Source organism: Solanum lycopersicum, chromosome 4 (assembly GCF_036512215.1).
Source record: "Solanum lycopersicum chromosome 4, SLM_r2.1".
Lineage (NCBI taxonomy): Eukaryota > Viridiplantae > Streptophyta > Magnoliopsida > Solanales > Solanaceae > Solanum > Solanum lycopersicum.
The window spans coordinates 4,656,548-4,683,645 of record NC_090803.1 but is presented as its reverse complement, the minus strand read 5'-3'; the positions used below and the strand labels follow the sequence as shown (position 1 = coordinate 4,683,645).

The 27,098-nt window shown below is 28.2% G+C and overlaps 1 non-coding gene across 1 annotated transcript; it reads left to right on the top strand.

The window, feature by feature from the left end:
- Positions 1–24,695: 24,695 nt before the first annotated feature.
- TRNAY-GUA (transfer RNA tyrosine (anticodon GUA)) lies at positions 24,696–24,778 on the top strand. The gene has a single exon. It is a non-coding gene; the product is annotated as a tRNA-Tyr (tRNA).
- Positions 24,779–27,098: the final 2,320 nt, after the last annotated feature.

Below are 27,098 nucleotides of genomic sequence, written 5' to 3'. Positions count from 1 at the left end.
TATGTATTTATTGTCATTATTTTTTAAAACAAGTCAAACGAATAGATCAAAGGAGAGATGATTAAAATTCTTTTATCCTTAATCAGAATACAAATTTCGAATTTAATCGAATTTTACTATAGATTCGAATCCCTTTTTAAAACAAACACTTTGACAAGTTCGTGAACAATGTCTCCCACATGGGACCATATATAAAAACAGTAATGATATTAATTAAAAAAATATCATGTAAGCTATGATCAAGAATACAATAATACCTACACAATTGTCCAATGTTGTTTCTTATATGACTTCTTAGTTGGATTTTTTAAAACTAAATTTAAAATATTAACTAGTGATACTTTGTATTAATTGAACAAGATCAATTTCCAATCAAGGGTATGTAGGTGAAGAATTTAACAATACAACAATTTGTTTTTTTGTGAGCAAAATATAATACAATATAATGTGCGCCGTATGCTATAAAGCTTGATTCCTAGTAGGTATACTTAAATCAGTCTTTAACTAAATGGATCACTAATTTTTATTTTTTTTATTTGTCTCGTTCGATATTCGATATTCATATTGAAATTCGACTAAGAATTTACATGTTTCTGAATTCATTTCCAAGAGTGTCATTCTCAACTGAATAGCTTGAACTTAACAGTTCTACAATAATTAAGAATAAAATGATGTCAAACATCTGATCATATTCATATCGGTGGATCACTAATTAAGAAAAACATCATATTATGAAACACTAGATTTTCAATAACTAGTGTATATATGCAAAGTATAAGATGACCAAGAATGACAAATTTTGGAGTAACAAGATAATCAAATTAAATAAACCTTATGATTGAGACAATCCACTAAGCATCTAGATCTTGACTAATGGACCCATATAATATATTAATTAATCATGTAACTATTCGGATTAATTAATTTATAATTAAATTTATATCACGTAAGATTCATCTATCCAAGGAGATAGCATTCAAAATGGGAACAAATATTTAAAGTTTATATATTTAGAATTATATTTAAAATAACAATCTCAAAGTATTAATAATCAATTTAGATTCGAAAACTCAAAACAGTGCATGCATGATGATGCATGTAATGTAAAAGTCTAAAAGACGACAACAAGTGTTGTTTGATAATTTTTTAGGTTTAGTAGCTCATTGACTTGTCGTAAAACCAACCATAAAAGTAGCATATAATATAATATATTATATTACATATATAGAGAGAGAGAAAAAAGAAAGAAAAAGAAAAAATTTAAGAACTCGTTGAATAAAATAATTAAATTTATCTTTAAACTACGTAAAAGTGTAACGACCTGTTTAGTCGTTTTGAGCAGCAGATTTTATTTCTGGAAAAACAGGCTGAGACGACGGAATCCACGACGGACCGTCATGAGCACGACGGACCGTCGAGTGGTCTCGTTTCAAAACACTTAGAAATTCTGAAATTGGGTACTGAAAATCGACTCTCTGAACTTCGTAACGGAATGGCAGGATGAACCGTCACGGGCGTGACGGACCGTCACAGACTCTTTGGTGGAAATTGAGTCTCTAAACCTTGCGACGACCTGCAGGACGGACCGTCGCAGGCACGACGGGCCGTCACAGGTTGCGTAATCCCAGTCTGGGTCGGATTTCTTTACACGTTTTAAGGGACGTTTTGGACTATTCCTACTTTAATTATAAAGTTAGTGGGTTTATGTTAATAAGTCTAATTACTTGGGGGTTAAAAGAGGTAACCTTGAGTAAATTAGTGGGTTATTATTGCCATCTTTTATTCTTAATTATATGCTAATTAGGGTAAAAGAAGGACGGTTTGAATAAGAAAAAGAAAAGAACAGAAAGAGAGAGAAGGAGAATCGATAGAGAGAGACGAACGAAGAGGAAAAACACAAGGCTTTGGGAAATTCTTGCTTGATCACTAGTCTTCGGTGGAGGTAGGTTATGGTTTCTCTTACGATACTCGTAGTAAACTCTTAATAGCGAATGATATGTATTGATAATATTATAAACCCTGTTATGTGCTTAATTGTATGCTTGCATGAATGTAATTATATAATTGTGATTATATAAGCATGATGAAGTTATTGAATCCCAAATCTTGAAAATCCCTAATCTCTTTGTTAATGATGAGGCCTTGGTATAAAAGAAGGCGTGATGAACTAAAGTAATGAGATTGATGATGCCTTGGTAAGAAAGAAGGCTTGATGAACTAAAGTGATGAGATTAGTGGATCGGGTGTCAAGAACCGACACATAGAATTAGTGGATCGGGTGTCACGAACCGACACATAGAATTAGTGGATCGGGTGTCACGAACCGACACATAGAATTAGTGGGACGGGTGTCACGAACCGACACATAGAATTAGTGGATCGGGTGTCACGAACCGACACATAGAATTAGTGGGACGGGTGTCACGAACCGACACATAGAATTAGTGGATCGGGTGTCACGAACCGACACGTAGAATTAGTGGGACGGGTGTCACGAACCGACACATAAAATTAGTGGATCGGATGTCACAAACCGACACATAGAATTAGTGGATTGGGTGTCACGAACCGACACATAGAATTAGTGGATCGGGTGTCACGAACCGACACATAGAATTAGTGGGACGGGTGTCACGAACCTACACATAGAATTAGTGGATCGGGTGTCACGAACCGACACGTAGAATTAGTGGGACGGGTGTCACGAACCGACACATAGAATTAGTGGATCGGGTGTCACGAACCGACACGTAGAATTAGTGGGACGGGGGTCACGAACCGACACATAGAATTAGTGGATCGGGTGTCATGAATCGACACGTAGAATTAGTGGGACGGGTGTCACGAACCGACACATAGAATTAGTGGATCGGGTGTCACGAACCGACACGTAGAATTAGTGGGACGGGTGTCACGAACCGACACGTAGAATTAGGGGAATCGGAGTGTCACGTACCGACACAAGAGAAATAAAGATAATGAATCTTGAAAGATGTTAATATACTCAATCTAACGAACATAATTCCCAAATGAGTATGGTATTGAGGCTTGAGTCCTCATGTGTGAACTTGACGGTAATTGTTAATGATATAGTACTTGCTGTTGCTACATGTTGAGTATCATAGTTGCTTTTATGATATTACTTGATATATATTGATTTCTATTTTGAGTTGACCGATGATATCTACTCAGTACCCGTGTTTTGTACTGACCCCTACTTTTATGTTTCCTTCTTGTTTAATTGTGGAGTACAGCAAACGTGCCGTCATCTTCGACTCAACAGTAACTCTAGCCAGTCTTCATTACTCCGGATATCAGGGTGAGCTAATGCTTCTAGCTTGGACTGGATCTTCCTCTTCATGTCTTGATGCCTTGAAGTTCCGGCATGGACTAGCTTTTATGTATTTTTAGCTTCTTAGAAACTCTTAGATTTAGTAATTTGAAGTAGATGTTCTTGTGATGATGACTTCCAGATTTTGGGAAATAATAGTTATTGAATTGGTTTTTATTAATGAGTTTAAGTCTTCCGCATTACTTTATGTTGATAGTACATTGAAATGTTAAGGTTTAGATTTGGTTGGTTCGCTTACACAGGAGGGTAAGTGTGGGTGCCAGTCGCGACCCGATTTGATCGTGACAAAAAGAATAAAAGATGCTATATAACTATTTTAAACTTATTCTTCATTTAAAAGTAAGGTATTTTTTTCGATCAATACAAAAAAAAAACCCTCAACTAATGAAGATAAAAACTCCTACTTATTAATTAAAAAAACAAAGAAAGTGTTATAAATTTATTGAATGAGTGGATAGTCCATAAGGTTGGTACATGAACAACCATTCATATTCACTAGGTTACATGAACCTTTTTGGATAAAAATGTATCTATTTATTATGATACTTAATATGGTGACCTTTGGAGTGATTTCTCACTCTATAAATAGGGTTGTTCATTCACTATTGTAATATAGATATATGGAAGTTATATACACTTGAATAAGAAGAAAATCTTATCTTCCATCTTACTTCTCTTGTCTTCATCTCTTTATATTTATATCTCTTATGAGCTTGATTTTATAACACGTTATCAGCACGAGTCTCTAGCCAATTAAGATTGAGTTTTACTTTTTCTTTAACTCATGTTTTGGTTGATCTCGTTATGAAGATCAAAGTATTATATGCATAAAATCAGGTATGTATTTTCTAGAATAATTTTATGATTTAGAATAAAATAGTATTCAGTCACTAACAATTATTAGGAACCGAAGACATATGCTACTATTGGTTGAATATGACATGCTATACAAAATTTCTTAAATAAAAGAAGGTATAAAATTTTAATAGCATGAATTTGAATGTTATTTTGATTGTTTTGAAAGACTCAAAGGATGAGTCATGTTGTACTTCGATTTATTATACCGTTGGTTAAGGGTAAGACGATGAATTCAAGTTTCATCGCACCAAAAGGGTAAGACATCAGGTTAAAGTCCGGATGCACCATAATGAAAAATATTTGAGGATAAGACGATAGATTCAAGTTCTATCGCACCAAAAGGGTAAGACATCAATTTGAGTTTTGATGCACCGTGATTGGGTTCAAGTCCCATAGAATTATGGCGTAAAATGCCTTATATGGATAAGACATTGAGTTTGAGTCAATGCACCATAATGATGATATAATGATGACTAGGCTTTGATGAAAAGTCTTGAAATTCGTTCTATTGAATTTGCTTCATTCCTTGAAAAGAATGTGGTAGCAACATGTAATAACTCTGAAATCCGCCTGTTAACTTGCTCCATTCAATCATACGAATGTGGTAGCAGTGAATGTTAGTCTGAAAGATGACAAATGATTAATGATATGAATAAGGGTGTGGAGGGACATAAATATAATAGTCATCATTGTGGTAATTATAAAAGGAAGAACACTATGGGTTCTCCAAATAGTCCTTCAAAATGTGAAGGCAGTTTTCATTATCAAAATGATATGAAAGGACATTGGACTTGTGAATGTTATCGACCCAATAATTTATAAATCCTCCATCAAAAGACAAGAAGATAAAGTGATGGTACACTTGATCTTTCAAAGTGATGTTGAGGTGTGTCATGGAAATATGATGAATTTTAAAGCCATGACAATGTGCTTATAATGCAAATTTATGAAGTACATATAAATAATTAGTCCAATCCTTGAAGAGAATGTGACTTGTAATGAGTATCGTGAATGCTCGACCATTCTATAAGAGAATGGGTCCAGATGTGATAAAATCATTATGGGTTGAATATATGTCACAACTCACCTCTATGGAAGGTTTGAGAAAAAATGATACATGTCACTTCTCATCTTTACGGGAGATTTGAGAGGAAATAAATTTTATTTGGCAGAAATGGCTAATTGTATTGTACGGTTTATATGTCACTATGGTATGAACTACCGAAAGGGCAAAAGAAAGAAGTAGTTTTTGCCTATAAGGATTGTGGTCATTATTGTGTGGCAATACAAATTTGTCATTGGTTGTGTACCTATGGTACAATAAAAGTAAAGCAAGAAAGACATCTTGCTCGTAATGATTTTGACCATGAAATAATAATATAATTTCCTCCTTGAAGGAGATGCTCACCATAGGGATGTTGTCATGCAATATGTGATAGTACACAAAATTAATTGCAAGCTCTAACGAGTTGTGCTATTATTAGAGGAATAATATTGGGGTTGTAGTAAGTCTCAAAAGAAAACTTTTAAGTTTCGGATGAATGAAAATAAATATTGAGACTATAAATCACTACAACCGAAAAGGGTTATAATGTTTATGTAAAAGATTACCCCACTTTTCCTCTTGTTTGTTCCATACAAACATGTACATGCTGATGAAATCACATGTAAAAGTAAATTATAAGTGTACTAAAATAAAGATCAGTTGGCATGACTGGTTGACCATTCCGATTAAATGTAATGCAAACGTGATTGAGAATTCAGATGATTTATATGATGAAGAAATAAAGATTCTTCAAGAATTCTCTTGTGTTGCTTGTTCTCTTGATAAAATGATCATTGTACCAGCTAAGGTCGGGACTGTAATCCCCTAAAAATTTTTGGAACATATAAAAGGGTGAATATGGGCCCGTTCACCTGTCATGTGGATCATTTGCAACTATATGATTGATGTATCTATGCGATGGTCACATGTATTTTGTTGTCAACTTACAAATTGGTTTTTGTAAGGTTGTTTGCTCAAATTGTTAAAATTAAGAGCATAGTTCCAAACTATGAAATTATATTGATAATGCTGGTTCATTTTAGCAGAAATTGTATGCCTCCAATTATAGCCAAATCATGGTTATGAGAACAAAACTCCCAAATATGATTTGGTATGAGATAATTTTGTTTAACATGTAGCAACACATGTATGTATCAAACCAACAAGGTTTCCCCATTAAAATTGGTTTAGGGTCAGAAACCATATAATTTTCATCTAAAATGTTGAATGTGCGGTTATGATTTTAATTACTCCACCACGCACAAAGATGAACTTTTGGAATGAATGTTAGATTTTCTAACATTAGGGGGAGATATGATTGACAGCTGAAAATTATGTGAAGTTAATTATGAATTATCTAGATCCTCGTTAAAATAAATATGTGAACTTAAAGTTCAAGGGATAATTCAGTTGCATAATGTTGCAAATCAGTTGCCAGATGAATGCACTGACCCTATGATATAATTCAGCTGCAAATGCTCCAATGTGAAGTCCTTGAAGTACAGAGTCTATGATACGCCGGAAGCGTAATAGACCAATCGATTCCAAATATAAAATTCCTTGTAGAAGGAAGGAGAAAATGATCAATATGGTCATGATAATGAGGCAAGTGCTATAAAAGAGCACATTGACATAACACTTCATAAAATCTTGAAAAAGGTTCAGGTACCTGAAATAATGAAAAATGAAGAGATCTCGATAAGTTATGTCTTGTTGGAATCGATATCAAATAACCGTCGACGGTATCTTTGATATGAGGTAGCGCTCAATGATATAAATTGTGATGAGGATCTTGAATTCAAATATATCATATAGTGTGGACAGATAAATGGTTGGCCAAGTAAAATGCACAATTCAAGTATATTTTGTTTCACTTAGAAAAGTGACATTTTGGACTGGTAGTCCATAAATCAAGATATAATGTCAGTGGGGTACAAATAAATTATTATGCGATAGTATAACCGTAAGATATCAAATACGGTTTGTGCCTTGGGGCATAAAGGTTTATCGCAAAAATCCTGATATTAGTGGAGATGTTTTCTCCTTTGGTGGATGAAATGAGGTTTGTTTTGATCTGGCAACATATGAAAACTTGAATGCATGTAAATGAATAATTGTAATGTCTAGCTAGACAATGAAGGTTATATGAAAATCCTTGAAACAATCGAGGTGTCTGAAGCATATAAGAGTTTGAAAGAAACTTATCCAATAAAGCTTCAAGAATTCTTATATGGATTGAAATAGTCAAGGAAGAAAAAAGGTACAAAAGAATGACCCTAATTGTCCTTGTATTTTTATGAAAAGGTCTTGGTAAGACAAAATTTTGTCTTGACCTACAGATTGTTAATTTGACAAATAAAATATTTGTCTAACGGTGCACATACACTGAAAAATTTTGATGCAATTTTATGTGGATATATCGCATTCATTGAGTACCCCAATGATTATGAGATCACTTGACATAAATGATGATTCAGTTTGATCTCAAAAGAAGGATGAGAGTTTCTTGGTGATGAAACTCTATCTTGGTGCAATCAGGGCACTAATGCATCTTACTAACAATATTATTCCAGATATTTGTTTTGCAGTAAATTTACTGGCAAGATTCATTTTCTCCCCGATAAAAGGACATTGAAATGGTGTTGAGCACATGATTGAATATCCTCAAAGGACCATAGTTATGGGTTTATTCTATCCCGAGGAATCCAAGACAAAATTGATTGGTTACGCAAATGCAGAATATTTATCTGATCCGTATAAAGCTCTATCTCAACCACGCTATGTGTATTCATGTGGAGGCACAATAATATCCCGGCGATCAATGAAGCAAACAAATGTTGCTATGCAGAAATAAAAGTCCTCCATGAAGCAAGTTGAAAGTGTGTTTGGTTGAGATAAATGACACACCATATTCAAGAAATGTGTGGTTTTTCTTTAAAAAAGAATATACCAACCACAATGTACGAAGATTGGAGACATCATCACAAGAAATTAAGTGATGTTTAAATCAGGGGGAGTACAATACGCGTTGCACTCTTTTTCCCTTGATCGAGATTTTTTTCCACTGGGTTTTCCTGGCAAGGTTTTTAATGAGGCAACAAATGGTGCGTATCAAAAGATATGTGTACTCTTTTTCCTTCGCTAGAATTTTTTCCCACAGGATTTTTCCTAGTAAGGTTTTTAACGAGGCACATTATCTATGGACATCCAAGGGAGAGTGTTATAAATTCATTGAATGAGTGGATAGTCCATAAGGTTGGTACATGAACAACCATTCATATTCACTAGGTTACATGAACCTTTTTGGATAAAAATGTATCTATTTATTATGATACTTAATATGGTGACCTTTGGAGTGATTTCTCACTCTATAAATAGGGTTGTTCATTCACTATTGTAATATAGATATATGAAAGTTATATACACTTGAATAAGAAGAAAATCTTATCTTCCATCTTACTTCTCTTGTCTTCATCTCTTTATATTTATATCTCTTATGAGCTTGATTTTATAACAGAAAATTAATACATTTTACATAATTTAGGAAGTAAATTTAATCATTTATCCAAATAATATTTATGTTGATATAGATTTTTATTTTTTTTTAAAAAAAATATGAACACGTAAATTAAAACGACTAGGTTGAGTGGTAGTAGTTTAAGGCAAGGTGCCTGCCAAGAAAATAATTTTTTTAAAAAAGGTCTGTGTTTTTAGTATCAGATTCAGACTGCAAATAACATAAAACAAAAACAAAGTATGTACATACTTTATGTTGGCCAATGGGTCATCAAGTCATTAAATGAACAAAAAGATATATATTAAAAAAAATGAAAGATTTTTTTCTTAAAAAAAAAAGAGTTTATACAAAAAAAAACTTATTAGTAGGAGAAAAAGAATTTAGTTTAAATATTTTACCTTTTTTGTTGCTTAGACTCTTTATTATTGATGTTGCATGCATTCGCGTTGAATTTCTTTTAGAAAATATACTACTCCAACATGCATTTGTTGATATTTTTTAAGAGTTTGAACAGTATTATTTTTTTTCGACAATCATGTTTGACGATAAATTTTTTTAGAATTATTGTTTTTCCAAAGTAATTTTTCAAAACACCTTTAATAAGAAGTCTATCTCAAAAAATCAAAATAAGTTAGATTTTAATAACTTGAACAAACACGGTACACATCCTCTCTTTTATTATTTGCTACTAGTCATTATCAAATTTAGATATAGTTTAAATAAAATATTATACTTTATAATCGAAGAATAATCTTTAAACTGAATCAAATCAAATAAATCAACCATCTTATTATTTTGATGATAATTTAGCATTTATAAGGATCTATAACCAATATATCAAATCATTACATGTAAAATTTAAACCAAGCCACTCAATAAGCACCTTACTAAGAATTTAAGTTGTTACTCTTTTTATTATGTACATAACAATTAACAATTAAGAGTGGGTAACAATTGACACATGCTTCCATGTGACTATATACCATCTTCTAAAATTCACTTAATTATCACAGTAGATTAACAACAAATTAAAATAAGCAACTAGAATTAATTTAGATATGGTCAAAGTTAATTTGATTAATCAAACAATTTATGACACAAAAATTAATCATTGAGTTAATAGACAAAGAAAGACACAAAATCATTGGGCTGGTTTTATTGTTTGTTGTCAGCATGCAATCTGATTCCATAATTATTAATTAATAAACTAATTAATTAGACTTTTATTTATAGTGATTTCTCCTTGATCTTAGCGCTTGTTTAATACAATGATATTAAGTTCATAATTGGAGGAGATATTTGCCTATTATGGCTTGTATAAGGATCATATTATTAGTGACGATGTCAGAATTTTTTTAAGAAATTATTAAAATATAAAAAAATATTAGAAGGTTTTTAATGTAGAACTTTGTAGTACAATTAGAGCAGAGCTAGAGAGTCGATTTTTACAAAATAAAATAAAATTGAAAATTTACGTAAATATAATATATTAAGAAAATAATTATCATTCATAGCAATAATATTTTTTGCACTTGATTACTTTTGATAAAGTCTTAATACATATTACAAAGAACAATTTATTATTCACATATAATACAAGTTTTATTGATGATTAATATATTTATCACTCATTTTAATACACTTATAATACAATGTGTCAATTTCTTACAAAACAAGCATAATATATTTTTAAAAATAATTATAATACATATTTATTGCATACATAATTCATTTTTAATATATATTGCATATTTAACAAGTGTTGTTATAAATGATAATAAATAAAAAGTATCGCTAAAATTAATAATTATTTATTAAAAGATATCAATTCAAATAACTTTTTCAAAAAAAAATCTTTGTTGATCCGAAAATTAAATGGTAAAATTATTATTTTTTAGAATAGGAGAGATAGAGTTTCACTGCAACGGACATGCAATATTTTTATGGGTTAAAACTTATTAACGTAATGTATAAGTTTATTTATTTAATTATAATATGCATTTTTATATATTATCATAAAAAGGACATATTTAATTTGCTAGTCAAAGACAAATTATTTCTATTTATAATTTTCTTTTTTTATTTTTCCAATTTTTTTCCCAACAAAATCATCAATAGTTTTTTACTGGAATAGGGGGAAAAAAAGTAGGGCGGTTCAAAACCGAATCGAAACCGATAAGCCGAACCGATAAAAAAGTTATTGGTTTAAATTATTGGGTTATTGGTTTAGTGGTTTTGATGACGGTTTTCATTTTTTTTGTTATCGGGTAAATCGGTTCTTAACGGTTTAAAGTTTTTTCTGAATGGGTTAACCGATAATCCGATAGTAAATTAAATAATAATATTTATACCATTTTGTATATAAAGTTTTCGACTTAGAGTTTAATTTCCTACTTTTATTTATGGTTGTCTCAAATACTTGATTATTCTACAATGTAAAAGTGTTTGTTTTTTAGCAAGATGTAACTTGTGAACTCAAGTGCATGGTTTATTTGGTTAGTCACCTTGTTTCTAAGTGATTTTCAATGTTTTTTCGTTTGTGTCAAATCTTAACGGTTAAACCGTTAACCGAACCGATAATGACCAAAAACCGATAAACCAATAACCGATAAATCAATATCTTAATGGTTCTATAACAGTTTAGCATCTCTACAAACCGATAACCAATAAGCCAACCCGATAAACTTTAAAACCGAACCGAACTGGCCGATACACAACTCTAGAAAAAAGCATATAAACATAAATCTAGGTTTCTATAAAAATTAATAAAAAGACAAATCCAGATCAAGTTAATTGAAATTGATTGGTAATCTTTAATAAATGAAATAATAAGTGAAGTTTTATAACATATTAATCTCTAGTGATGATATAAGAAATAGTATAACATTATAATAATTAATACAAATGAATTTGATACACCCTTTTAGAAAATGATTTAATCCATTAATGATAAATTCTTACACATGCAATTTTTTTTATATTTAAAATATTATATCCAATCATGAGTAGCCACGTAAACATAAAAGTGCTTTAAAGTGCCCCAAAAAATAGTGCATTTGATAAGTCATTGGTGGGCCTCTATTAGGGTTGGATGGATCATAAAAGAGTAAAGATAAGCCCTACTTATCCCTTTTTATTTTGGAATTTTTCTATCTGTTTTTCGTCGGACGTTCCATATTCATATTAGATTTTGATTAATTTAAATTTATATCGAATATCAAAAATATTTTTCATACTCAAATTTGAAATAAAAAAATTCAATTAAGAAAGGAACAACATCATATGCTACACCACTTTGATGATATTTTTTAAATTATTAATATATATTAACGCTATTATCATAACTATTATGCAACTATATATACACACAAAAGTGGTCGTTATTATCGATCAATAACAATAATAGTGAAACCTCACAAGTCACAATTAAGATATAGTAGAAATGGAATGTATGTCGACCATATTATTATCTCGTAGAGATAAAGACTCTTTCCAAATGACCTTCTTGATTGTTCTTATCAACTAGCTTAGAATTTTAAATATGCATTCAGATAATGAGTTTAGAATTTAAAATTTACGAATTTTTACAATGTTAAGTTAATGCTTTATATAAGAATAATAATTAAAAGTAATTTTAAATTTATGTGAACTCACAAATGGCAAGAGTAAATATGTCCATCTGCATGAATTTGATGGTTAACAATTTTTGAAAGCAATTAGAAACAAATCTTATCTAGCATATGCACTAGGAATCTAATATGGATGTTGATTGTTGACCAGCTACGCATGGGAAAGAATAAATATAAATTGACTTTATATTTTTTTGGTTTTATAAATGATTTAATTTTTAATATTTATTATGAAGATCATATGTAATCAATGTTGATTTTTCATTATTGATAATTAATGGGTGGTACCTTAACGAGCTTACTTGTATGGTTGAATTGAGTTCAAAGTTAAAGTTCTTTAGCGTACTTTATATTTTTTTTCTATTCATTCTATTTTAACTATTGATTAAGCTATCGACAAAAAAGCTAATGAGAGTGGAGGAGAAGGGAAATTAAATGCAATATTATGTTACTAGGTTGATTTAGACGCAACACTTTTGGCTCGCAATATAAATTTATGTGTAACAATTTATTAAAGGAAAAATTACCGAAATATATCTGAACTTTATTTTTAATATATTTTTTTATTTTTAAAATCTCTTATTTCTTTAATGTATTCGAGCTATATATCATGTATTCGGTTTATTTTATAATGTTTTCGAGCTAGTTCATTTTTAATGTATTTGAGCTACATATTATGTATTTGGTTTGTGTTGTAATGCGTTCGATATATCCTTTAATGTATCCGAATTACATATTAATGTATCCAGTTTGTATTATTTTTTAACGGATTAATATAATTACAAACTAAGGAGGAATAGATTTTAATTTCATATTAAAACTATGTGATTCTTAAAATTTATCCCTTAATTAAAATTATAATAAATAGTAAATATGTTCGGATTATAATATTAAAAATATAACAAGTACAATTCTAAATTTATAGGCTGGATTTATAAAATTTGTATACTAAATCCACTAGTAGCTTAACTTGGTTTAATTAGGACATAAAAATTACAATTTTGGACTATAAATGCAATTTTTTTTAAAATTGATATTTGTTAGTTTACAAGGGTGGTTTTGACCGGTGAGGATGATAGTGAAACGTTTAATCATTCTTAATTAAGAGATCTCGAATTTGAATCTATATGAATTTAATATTTTATTTATTTGAGAGCGATTTTATTTTCAACATAACTTTCAAACACGAAATCAAATTTAATCGGACATCAAATTCAATTTTAATGTATTTTCCTAACAAATAGAACAGACTCAAGATTATCTTTTGGAGGATATTTATTTTAGATGTCGTATAAATTTAAAAATAGTTTAAATAATTTTCCTTTAATTAATAAACAGCACTCAACTAATTATATATCCCCACCAATACTAAATCCATATGCACTTGTTTTTTTTCTGTTTTTTTTTTTTTTTGGCTTTTCTTGGTTTTCATTTTTTATTTGGTTCTTTTTGTGAAAATTGTGGAAGATACATATTTTATAGATTATGTGGCTCATATTCAGTCTGCATTTTTTGTAAACAAAAATCTTCTTAAATAGGTGCCTAGAAAGTGTCACAGTAACAAAAATAATTAGTAGTGATATTTAATTTTTTAATTATCGCCAAATATGTAATTTTTAGTTATAATTTTTACTCATTGTATACGTATTTAAAGTCTTTAGCGATATTGATTCTAATAATTCTTAATTAATATCGATAAAACTTTAGCACTTTTTATTAATGTCAATATTTAATATCGCTAAAAATTATTTTTATTATAATGTATTTAGAACTGTATTTTATACTTCAATAAATACTTTTGTAATTGTTCGTTTTTCATAAATTCAATAATTTTATCTCTAGCAGTAAAATATGAATGCCCCAACTACCATGTTAATTAATCAAAATTCTATAATGTAATATTACTTAGATAAAAAAGATAGTGGCGTAGCCAAATAATTCAGAAATTAGGTGGGATTTGATCTCGCATGTCCTATATATTTTTGAGCTCAATGTTTATTTATTTATTTATTTCTAAATTTCACGTTTTTTAAGTAAGTCATAATTTATTTATTTTTAAATGTGATCTCTTGGAATCAAACATATGAATTGTATTGTTTCAAGCATAACGTTACCACTACGCTATAGATGATTATTTATTCTAATGAGTGTTAAAATATTATATATATCGATAGAAAATTGATTTTATTTATATATTAAATAATTTTCTGACACACACTGAAAATAATAAAACTTTACGTATATTTAAAAACATACAAAATTGTTTTTAATATACACATATCCAACACAAATAATAACTGAGTTAATTGATGAAAATATAAATATTTATATTATGTTAGAGCAAAAGCTAAATATCAAAACATATTTTTTCCTATAATTAAATATCATTAGCAATAGCAAGGAGACATATAGATATCGATTATAATATGGATATTCATGTACTTTTTTCGTTTCATTTTATGTGACATTTTTTATTTTTTGAGAGCCATTCATTTTATATGACACTTTTTATTTTTCGAGAGTCAAAAAATTTAGCTTTGACCGGACATTTGCGTATGAAATTTTCAAATTTTTTTGAAATGAAATTTATATATTTGTAAACTACGTAAATATTACTATAAGTCATAATAATGAGTAATTTTCCTAGATGACTACCTATGTTTGGGAAATTACCTAAAAATGTCACTTATGTTTGTTTTAGGCCTACAATATCATCTAACTTTGCCTATTTTTCTCAAAATATACTTGTCACAAGAAAATACACGATTTTTTTTTATTTCTCTCCTACTACGGTGTCATATCACATTTTTTAATTTATTATTAATATTTTTCTAATTCTTTTAAAGAATCGAAGGAACCCACATATTTTCTTGAAGAACCGGAGGAGCTCATATTACAGCTCTTAATGTAATTTTTTTACTGGGTATAATATGTGGGTTTGTCTATTTTTTTAAAAAAAATCTATCTATATACAATAGGAGAAGTAAAAAGTGTTAGATGTCAGCACTACAAATATTAAGGAATTTTAATTTTTCAAAAAGCCTTTTAAATATGCTCTAAAAATACAATTAAAAAAACATAAATTTTAATAAATCTATTTTAAATAGAGAATAAAAAAGTTCTTTTGTTAAAAAACATTGTAATGGAATAAAATGGATGATTTTTAAATGCCTCTAATTTCAATTTTAAAGGAAAAAAATGAAATCAAACTTATTTTTTTTATAAAAACAGTAATGGCTATTATGAAAAAAAAAATGAAAGATCTTTAAATATTTCAAATTTCAATTTTTAAGGTTAAAAAATGAAAATTGAAAATTGAATTATTTTATAAACTGTAATGTCTATTTATATATTTATCACACTTTCAGTGATTTTATGGAATACTCAAACAAAATAGAATGTAAAAATGTCTATCTAAATAGGAGAAGAAAAAGTGCACCATAAAACAACTATAATTATTATGTAAATAAATAATTAAAAAACTTATAGTAAAAAATAATTATTATCATTAAAAAATTAAAAGACTTATTTTTAAAAAAATAGTTAAAACAGTCCATTAGTAGTTGTAGTCCTAAAAAATAGAATTTTGTGTCAAGTATAATTTAAGGAAAATAAGTAAAGTTGAAACATATTACAGTCTTAAAACGAATCATCAAAATATTTACTTTTTAGTGAATAATATTTATTTTTAATTTAAATAATTTTTTAGCCCTAATTACGTACTGCATACATCACCTTTCACCTGTTAGTTTCTTAATTAATGCACCATTTAATTAATTTTCTTTATCAGTTTATCACTGATGCCAACTGATGCATGACTATAAATGCAATCTTATAATAATAGGAATAATTAATATAACCATTTAATTTTGGACGTAATTCATTGGTATTATTTTCTAACTTTTAATTTAATCAAACAACATCATACATATAGAAACACAAAAAACAAGTAATGAAAAATTAATATACAAACTATATACACAGTGGTTGATTTAGGTTTTCTATAAGAGGGTTCGGAAAAAATAAAAAAGTATTAATTTAAACCTCTAAACTATTAAGTCAATCTCTAATCTTATATTCATCAAGAGGTTCAAAATCAATATATAAATATAAATTTTTTTAAAGCATATTAAATATACAACGTAATTTTTTATTGAGAAGGTTCAGGTAAACCCCTCGACATACTCTAGGTCCTCCCCTGTATATACATATACATAGTCGATACAATATAAAATTCTACCTTTAATAAATCTAACATGTTTATCGAGATCAATAATACAAATAGTAATATATAAAAAAAAATAAAATGTACATAAATTTTACTTTTAATTTATATAATAATTAAAAAAAATTATTTTTGATAAATTATCGATTCAAAAACCAAGGTGTGTTTTATGTTTTTTGTTTGTACTTTGAATTACTTGTGTGTTATATAAGAAAATGACAGACTGAGAAGTGTAGGCTTAGCTCATCAGTGGGATTTGCCTGTTATTATCACATTAATTACAACCCATTTCTTTTTCTACCTTATTTAACTAAAATTCATGACGTATACATTGGGAACCCACATTTATTTTTTGTTTTTATATCAACATATTACTATATAATATAATAATTCTCAATTGTTTTTTTACAAAATAGGGTAAATTTAAAATGTTGGTACTCTCAATGCAATGAAGGCCCCAACTGAGAAAAACAATAGTCGGTCACCCCTTTCATGACCTTTTTTTAAAATATTTGATGCGCGTTAAAGCGAAGCCAGATAGAATTAAGGAGTTTATTTAAATTTTATTGAATAAAAAGTTATGTTATTTATAATTATTTTTTAGTTTTTTATATATAATCTACAAACCTCTTTTTAGGAGCTTGTTTTTTCATATTTTTTTATTTTAAATAAAAATTATGATTTCACTATTAAATATTTAATAATTACAATTATAATTTGAATTTTTATACTAAATTTGTATTTATATTAAAAAAAAAGTTACTATAAAAGTAAAAGACTCCCAAATAAAAGGTGATTATGTATCTTAGAAAGCTTGAATAGAAATTCTTAATTAAAAATAAATAAATATTTATTATTTTAATCAACATAAATTAAAAATTTACAATATGTATTTTTATCAATAAAAAATTATTAATAAACTAAATATTGTAACCGAACCAACCCTCAAAGAATAACCCCGTTATAAATACTAACCCTAGTTGCCTCTTTCCAAACTCCCAACTCTCAAAAATTCATTTTCTTCTTCTTCTTCTTCAAAATAAAATCCCCATTAATTTAAACTCCAATTTTTTCTTCATAATCAAAAATTACAAAAATCCCAAAAATAGATCATTAAACCCTCTCATCATTTCTTTTTTTTGCTCAAATTTTCCTCTATTTAATCTCTTCATATGGCTTTAGACAATTCAATTGACAAATGCAATCTCTCCAAAAAACAAACCTCAAATTTCCTCAAAAATCATCATAAAAGATGTGCATTTACAAGAAAATGTGCTAATTTAGTCAAAGAACAAAGAGCAAAGTTTTATATTATGAGGCGTTGTGTTACTATGCTTATTTGTTGGCGTGATTATCGAGAAGATATTTGAATTGGCAAAAATAATTCGCATATTAGGGTTTGTATTACTTCAAGTAAAAGACGATTTCATATTCAGGACTCAAACTCGAGATCTTTATTATTTCCCCGCAATTCTTGTTGGGTTTTTTTTTTTTGTAGAAATATATATTTTTTCTCTTGCTTTCTATGAGATAGTACCTTGATGATGTTTCAATATTTTTTATTTCCAGCGTCCGAGAAAGGAAGAGAAAAAAAATGTATATAACATACTTACAAGAATTTTATATTGTTATTATTACTAATTATAATAAATAATATATGGTTTGTTTTTATTTTTGTGTCTTAGATTATTTTGTTCAGATTTTATCCTCAATTTTGAAGGAGAAAAGTTTTTTTTTTTTTTTAATGTTGGTAATGTTGAATCTATGTGCGTAGTTTCATAATTATTATTTTTCCATTATCACATGAATATGATTGGTGAGATTTGTTCAAGATGTGTGTTGTTGAGATATTTCACATTATTATTATTAAGTGTTCTTTTTTTTTTTGGTTTTTTTAGAGCTTAAAAAAATGAAATTTCTTGTATTTTGTTCCAATTTGTCCCAAGACAATCTCATTTTAAGTGAGATATTTGAAAAGAACATTTCGTTGGTTTCATTTCTTTTGATTCGAATTTATCGAAAATAATTTCTCTATCGCTAAAAATATTTATTCATCTCACATTGATATTTTAAATGTGATTTATTTGGGTGCAAATCTATACCCTAGTTGATCCTAATATTGAATGTTAATTAAGTAAAAAATAATAAAAATAAAAATAAAGTTCATTGTTTTTATTTATTTATTTTTCTGTAAGATTCGTGTGCTTTTGATGTAAGCTTGACAATTGAAGTTGATGGTTCGAAACTAAAAAAAAAAAGTATTTCCCAGTCAACCATGATTGCAGGTGCATCATATGTGCTAATTTTCTAATTTAAATTATTGATTTTAATTACATGTTAATTAATAGCATAATAATTGTATATATAACAATAAGATAATTTAAATTTTTTTAGTATATGGTTGTTGACGTTAGTGTTACGTAGTAGGTGTGGCCTGTGGGTGCTGATTTGATTAGTAGTTAGTAAAGGTGTTGAAGATGGAAAATTGTGACTGGTAATTAATTATAATAGATGGTAACATTAATTGATATATAATAATCATTAATTAATAACATAAATGATACTTTATATATTGATAATTATCAATAATAATAACAGTGATAGTTATTAAGGTGATGAACTATGTGATTGAGAATGATCGTTATTGCTGCTAATAATTGATTATGGTGGATAATTTCTACTCATAAAAATGAATAGACTAGTTATAGATTGTTGTTATTTTGAATTTTTTAATGTTAATAACAATTTAATAATCATAAGATTTTATTATTAAAAAAAGTTAAAATTATTATTAAGGATTTAATTAATAATTAATTATTTAAAAAATAGCAAATATTGCTAATAGCTGGAGAAGTAAATGGCTCGATGTTCACGGCTATTCTGAATTATTCAGGGATTTGACCATTAATGGACCACTTTGACCTTCCTCTTTTATATATTTTGCTAAAAAAATTTTATTTATTTATTAAGTTAATTACATGAATATTTAAGATGTCAAAAACATAAATTTTGTTAATTAATTAACGAAAATATATAGATAGAGGTTACATACATTTATTCTCCACAAATTTCACTTTAGAATCATTTTGAATATGTTATTATTATGTAAAAAAAAATTTTTTATATAGTATTTGAAAATTATATTTTAAATCGAAGCGTAGAGAAATATATAGTAATTTTACCCTTCGATAATTGTAATGTTTTGGCATCCCACAAACATAGCTCTTTCTTGATATTTCTACTTTTTATTTTTTTATCTTCAAAATCTTTTTGATACGATATGTTTTGTTAGATCGAGAAATGAGATTTTGTAGGGGAAGTTAGTAGATAAAATATAAGTCTATTTTAAATGCAAAATTGTTATATATTTCTTGCTTTTAAATTTTTTTAGTGCTAATTGTTTCCTCTAAAAAAAATATTTTCAAAATGAATCTTGTTGTTTCGGGTGCAAAGCGTCTTTTTTTTTTTAATTTTTTTTTTAAATAAAATAAAATTGATAGGTGCAATGAATGAATTTATTTCCATGTAAAAAAAAAAATTGCATTTTATACATATTTACAACAGATGTACCAAAAAAGTCCCAAATCTTATCACTAACTTTATTAGTTATACAAATATACGAAATCTTCAACATGCATACAATTTTATTTTATTTTTTTAAAAAAAAAGTTTATCAAAAAGTGGTTTAGTTTAAATAGGTCTTATTTTAGTAAAAATGTTACTGATTTAGTAAAGATTAACAACTAATCTATATATTATTGTAAGTAAGTTAAATTACATTTATATATACTCTTACTTTGTTTCTAGAATACTTATCACATTTAGCTTTTTACAAATCAAATACAATAAATTTATACGGACTTAACACTACCTTAAGAAAATATTAATATTTATTTCACATTTATTGATTATAATTTGAAAATTTAAATATGATCACTATTTCTTGACGAGTCCAGATAATTATTTAACAATAAAACATTAAAAACATGATTACTTAAACATCGACAAGCATAAGAATTTAGTATAAGAGTCTAGTCAAATAAAACACACACAAACAAAAAATTGATAAAATATTTTAACTTTAGTAAAAAAAAAGAATTACAATATTAAATTTTGTGAAAAATCTTTTATTTCTATACTATTTGATAGTTTATTTTAAAAGTATATATATATGTGTTGGTGAATATGTTACTTTTTATAATTATGCAATATTTATAATATCTGTATAAGGACATACATATTTTTATAATATATTATTAAATAGTATTACGAATAAAATATCATTTTCAAAGTTTAGTGTTCCCGTTTTTTTCATCAAAAAAATATTAATTAGATTGATTCTCGTAAAGTAAAAACATGACGAATATTTTAAGACAGAGAGTGTTAAACTAATTGCATTGGGAAGTGTATACACACTGTTTGGCTGACAAAGGTTCACGAGATCACCACATGGGATTCTATTTAATGACCCCATATCCTATCTTTTTTTTAAAAAAAATAAATAAAAAATTAAAAGAAATTTATTTATATCATGGATTAAAAATTTAATTTATTTATGTTAATATTGTTAAGGAAGAAAAGACTTATTCATATCATTTTTTTGTAATTTTAATTTTACAAAATTATTTTTCAGATAACTTTTAACATTTTTTAGCTGGATGTAAACATAAATTTCCTAGTTTAATAACATATTTTAACCTTTTTCGATATATATCATCTATTGAGTATGAATAGTAAAATTCAATATCAATTGAACTAGAGAATAAATATTTCTTTTATGAAAATTAATTAAGATATTAACAAATTAGAAAAAAATTAATTAAGTGATTATCTTTTTTTTTTATGGGTATTTGATTCATCACTTCATAATTCATCCCATTCCCTAATTTTCTTTACTTTATCCTCAATTTTTTTTTTATTTTTATTTATTATAAAGACACTAGATGATTTTAACTAACACGCAATTACATTAAATAGAGTAAAAAGGATGAAAATGATATGACAACTTTTAACAAGATTTCGTTGAGTCTACGTACTCGAAACAAGAGTCGTGAGAATTTTACACTACAAAAAACAAAAGATATGATATATCGATCCAAGTTACCATCCTCTTTTGAAGTCATAACCTAACAAATAATTAAATTTAAATTTACTTTGTGTCAAACTAATAGTTTTTTGGTATTTTTTATAATAAAAATAAGAGTACTTTTATTAAAATTGTCCCTGAAGTATAACCTAAACGTAAAGTACATTCTTATATGTTATATAAGTAAACAAAAAATATATTTGAGCTATCCAAAAAGTTGCAAGATTCACATTCTTCCGTTTTTTTAAAGAAAAAATCACCCCACCATCAAAAAATTAAATTTGTCAATCTGAATGAATATATGTACACATGGTTAAGCTAGTCAAGTTAAGTGATTTTTTTTTGTTTTACAAATTGAGGATTTAAACCATATTTAGACAAAATATATTCAAAATTTTTAAATATTCTTGCAAAAATATGGCCAAATACTACTCCAACTTTAATTTTTCGAAAATAATAATTATTTATTTTATTTTCATAATTAAACACCTGTATAATTTCACTAAAATTTCAATATTTTTGTATAAAATGTGAATTGTATTGTATATAAAATACATGCGTCCTAAATATCGATGTAGTACTTTTAGAATAATTTTTTTCATAATCTTTCTAATATTGGAACCTTTCGTATAAATATTTCAAAATATATGTATTGTTGCAAGTCAATTTAATTGATGATGTAAGCATATAAACTAACAACACAAAAAATTGAAATCCCTAGAATGATAGATTCATTTTCTATCCATTCCTTATTCTTTTTAGGAAACATTGATCTTCTCGTCCTGGCAAGACATGACGAAATTATTTTTTATTGATACAATTAATTTCCTAACAAAAATAGATTGAAAGATTTGTTATTTTTGTATAGTATAAGGATTTTTTTGCTCGTTTAGATAATATAAAAATTTATATTAGATTTAAGTTATAATTAAAAAATAATTTTAGTCAATAACTCTAAAATCAATTTTTTTTTTACTTTACCTATAAAACAAATTAGATTGGTTAAGTGAAAGTTTATTGTTTTGGGGAAAGTAAATTTCTTAATTTGAATAAAAATAAAAACACTATGAAAGTTTTTATTTTTTTAAGAAAGATTTTTATGCTACCATATGGGAAGTCGATTTTTCCAGAACCATATTGATACAGACAGATCAATTTTTTTATAAAATTAAAAAAAAATGTTTCGAATAATACAAAGACTGATGACTCATTGACACCAATTAAATTTGGAATATCTTCACGAGTCATTATTAGTGAAGACTTGCTAAAGCTATCTTAATTTGGATTTGGTTTTCTAAAAAATCATATGGTTAAGAATATATTAATTAATAATACAAAATGAATTAAATTATGGGAGAACTTATTCATTATTTTATGCATAGGTTTTAGCAGTCAATTTCTTATTCTATAAAATAATATATAAATTTCTTAATAACATATAAGTTTGCAAATCAACAATTATATCAATTTCATATATAACAAAAGAAAAATACTAACAAACAATAATCCAACATGTTTTTAACATCTATCATTTTCTTTAAAAACATTGAATCATATAACTTGTTTCGTGACTTATTTTTTAAGTATGACTAACGTCTTATCAAATGCACTATTTAATATTTTTATAACGTGGCTATCTGCAGACATTAGATAATATCATATCAATTTTAAAAAATATATACATAAAATATCTACGTTTAATAAAGAGAATATGAGTTCATGGACTTCAGTTTTAGTGTATAAATTCATTATTTCTCATATAAATTGATGCATAAGAGCATTAGGTTTTGAAAAAGTATTTTGGTAGATAAATAACTAAGACTAATTAGGATAAAATATGTTCTCAAGTCTAGTTAACGAAGCCGAGAGGGAAAGCTTACTTGAGAGGATATACCTGACTGAAAGGATATATATTCGATGTCGCATATCCGCTGTTCCATAGTTATATTCCTCTAATCGCTAATCACTGCCTTTTCCTTAATCTCAGAACTGGATGGTAACCCTATATTTATCTGAGTCTTATGCTAAAAAGGGCTTGATTCTACTTCTTTCACTTTCTTTAGCTATTGTTCACTAGTCTAACTAAATAATAGTTATATATATATATATATATATATATATATATTTCCCCCCCAAGAAGTAGGAGGATAGGCAGAGCAAGAGCTCTTGAAGTCTACCCGGGCGCGCTTCTTCATTCATCCATTTAGGCCCGGCTAGGAACACGTGGATCCAGGGAACCTGGCTCGGGAACAGCTTCTTACTAGTAGGAGTAGTCGGCACTTTCGAGATGCCACCTTGAAATAGAAAGTATTTTCTATTCCATTTGACTCGGGGCGTCAATTCCAACTCATCAACAAATTCCTGCCATACACACCCACTTTGAAAGTCCTCACGGGCCAGTTCATTTGTGAGATGGATGGCAGCCAGCCTATTGGAAAAAGACTACTCTCATCCCTCTCCTTTCAGTCGAGTGAGCTAATTTTTTTCGTGCTTTTTTGAGCCATACAACTTTGATTAACCCTAGTTCGCCATTTTTTTGGCATTAATCTAGACCATCTAATCTGAGATAAATCGTATTGATTGAGACGACCCAGAAAGCACTTGATCATATCATGATCTGATTTGTAAGCCTACTTGGGTCTTGAGTATTTACTTGTAAGAACGGAATTCTTTGTTTTGTAATGGAGAGTTGCAACTCCATATGTAGGCTTTTGTTTACCGAGGGTTCGAATCCCTCTCTTTCCGTACCTTCGCTTAATTCACCAATTTTACTAACAACAAGGACTCAAATAGCATTGTATCCCTCCCGTAAGTTCCTTTGTCGTTGGGGAAAAAAAAGAAAGAGATTTTAAAAAGAAAAGAAATTGCGTAAATTCTGCCTTTTTTGATGGTATGCGCCAATAAGACCACCAAAGGCCTTTGTGGCACTAGTGTGCCACAGAAGTCATGGGTGATCATTGGTCCGATGCTTCGGGCGAAAAAGGGGAGAGTGGCCGAGTGGTCAAAAGCGGCAGACTGTAAATCTGTTGAAGTTTTTCTACGTAGGTTCGAATCCTGCCTCTCCCACTTGTTTGTTGTAGACTTCAGAGAAGAGAAAAGAGGCATTCGTCAGCGTAGGAAGGCCAACCGAGCGAAGCTCTTTCTTTTTTTTGGTAGCGGACCTCTTTGATAGTTCGACCGTTATCCCCCGTCTAACTCAACTATTCGACTGTACGGCTATTGTGATTGCGAGTCGAAAGGAATGGAATAGGAGTGAAGTTAGAAATGTTCACGTAGAAGCTCCTCTTTCATCTGCAGGTATAGACTTCTTTGGATCTTATCCGCTAACATCTCGCCCGGTAGTAGTAGCTTCCTCCTCTCGCCGTCCCGCCCTTATAACAACTCTGGAACCCAAAGCAGTCTTGCAGGAGTGGTAACCCCTGTAGTAAGACTCTTCGGCCTCGTAGTCAATCTACTGATGGGGGTCAAAGAGTTTTAGAAAACGTTCTTGGTGGAAAAAAATGTGAATGAAGGAGCGACAATGACATGAATTCAATACTAATAAAAAAGGTAAGCCCGCCGCTGAAAGAGACCGAAGAAGGTTCAACTAGCGCCGGTGCGAGGCCTTCAGATAGTTAGCGCTTTGCACGAGCTTCAAAAGAAAGAGAGATCGAGTCATATAGATACAAATGGTCCAATGGGAGCAAGAGTTTCCAGGAACATTTGGAACAGTCCGTTTCGAAGCAGAAGAGCCGTTTTCAAGTAGTGTTCGATCGATTACGTATTAATCAATATTCGATTGATTGGTCTGAGGTTATCGACAAATCTTACATATGATCATCTCTTTCTTGATATATAAAAGCGAATCTTTTTTTTTTAAATAGTGAACAAATAAAATTAAAAGAAAAAACTAATTAACATCTATGACATCTGTTGTTATATAGCTCATTATTATTATTTTTTATAAAATAATTAATCGTCAAATAAAATCATCCGTCAATTTTTATTATTTAGCAACACAAGTTGTTAGTCACTATTTCCTCTTCTTTTATTTTTTCTTTCTTGGTGAGAAAATGAGATGTGACTTTTGATAAATTACCCAAGTATAAGAAAATTATGGGAAATGAGCAAATAAAACTATAGCCTAAAATGGAAAGTTGATTTTAATTGAGCACATGCAACTCTCAATTCTTATTCATGTTTTATGCATTGTATTCATTAAAGACTTTGTGGTCAATGTATTAAAATCACCCCAACATGAATGGACTATGATGGGGGACCAATTTTGCAATAAATATAGTTTGCTTTATTGACTAAACATTTACTATTTCTTCCATCAAAGAAAAGTTCTATTTTTTTTTGAAAAATATATATATCTTTCTATTTTTCATTTAATATTCTATTTCTATCAATATGCTATTTTGTTATACATCGAGTGTATACCAATAATGATAATATATTATGATCGGATAGGTGAAATTTTTTCTTTAGCCAACTCAGTAAAAAATTGGTAGTAAAATCCACGAATCACTCTCTACTGTTACTAGACTTGTTTGTTCACATTGACAATGCCTTGTGGGTTCTATTTATCTTTAGCTCCTTGATTTCAAAATATATTTGTTTACGGGCATATAATATGTTATCTTAATTGAAAAAATTATACAAATATAGTATCTGATTGTTGATAGTATATGTGTGTGGTCAATCGTATATATATATGTTTACGATGTTTACGTTTTTAAAAAAGAGGTTGAATGGTATGTGTAGTCAATTATGTGTATATGTGTGTGCGCGCAGTAATAACTAGGATTTTTAGATATACAAATACATGCATATATCTATAAATATAAATTTTTTATGAAATTATATATCTTTGATGTATTGTGTGGATCAAAATCGCTAGGTCGAACAAGTGTATCCTTTGTATATATAATGGATTGTTATGGTTAGCGTGTAACATCCTTAATAAATGAGTTGGTGGGCTATTATTTGAGCCATGGCCCATTAAGTTGCTTTTTGTTAGACAAAAAGTGTTGGATGTGAGTCACCAAGTTGATTGGGTCCAAAATGATATTAATTATTAATTACCTAATTACCTTATTCTAAAGCCTCCTTGACTAAATATGTATTGGTTATTTCAATTGGCCTATGACATATATTGGTGATTCAAACTTAAGAATAGAAGGATCTTATCCCTCCCATAACAAATATTGGTGATTTTTAAAGTGAATATTACATGATTAAGTTATCATAATTATAAATTTAGTTAATCATTATTTGCGATTAATATTCAGTGATGATTATGTGGATTTTGAGTTTATATAATCCACACGTTTGTATAATCTAAATTTGTTTAAATTTTGTATAATATAGTTTGTATAAATCTATAAAGTTCAGTTTGTGTTTG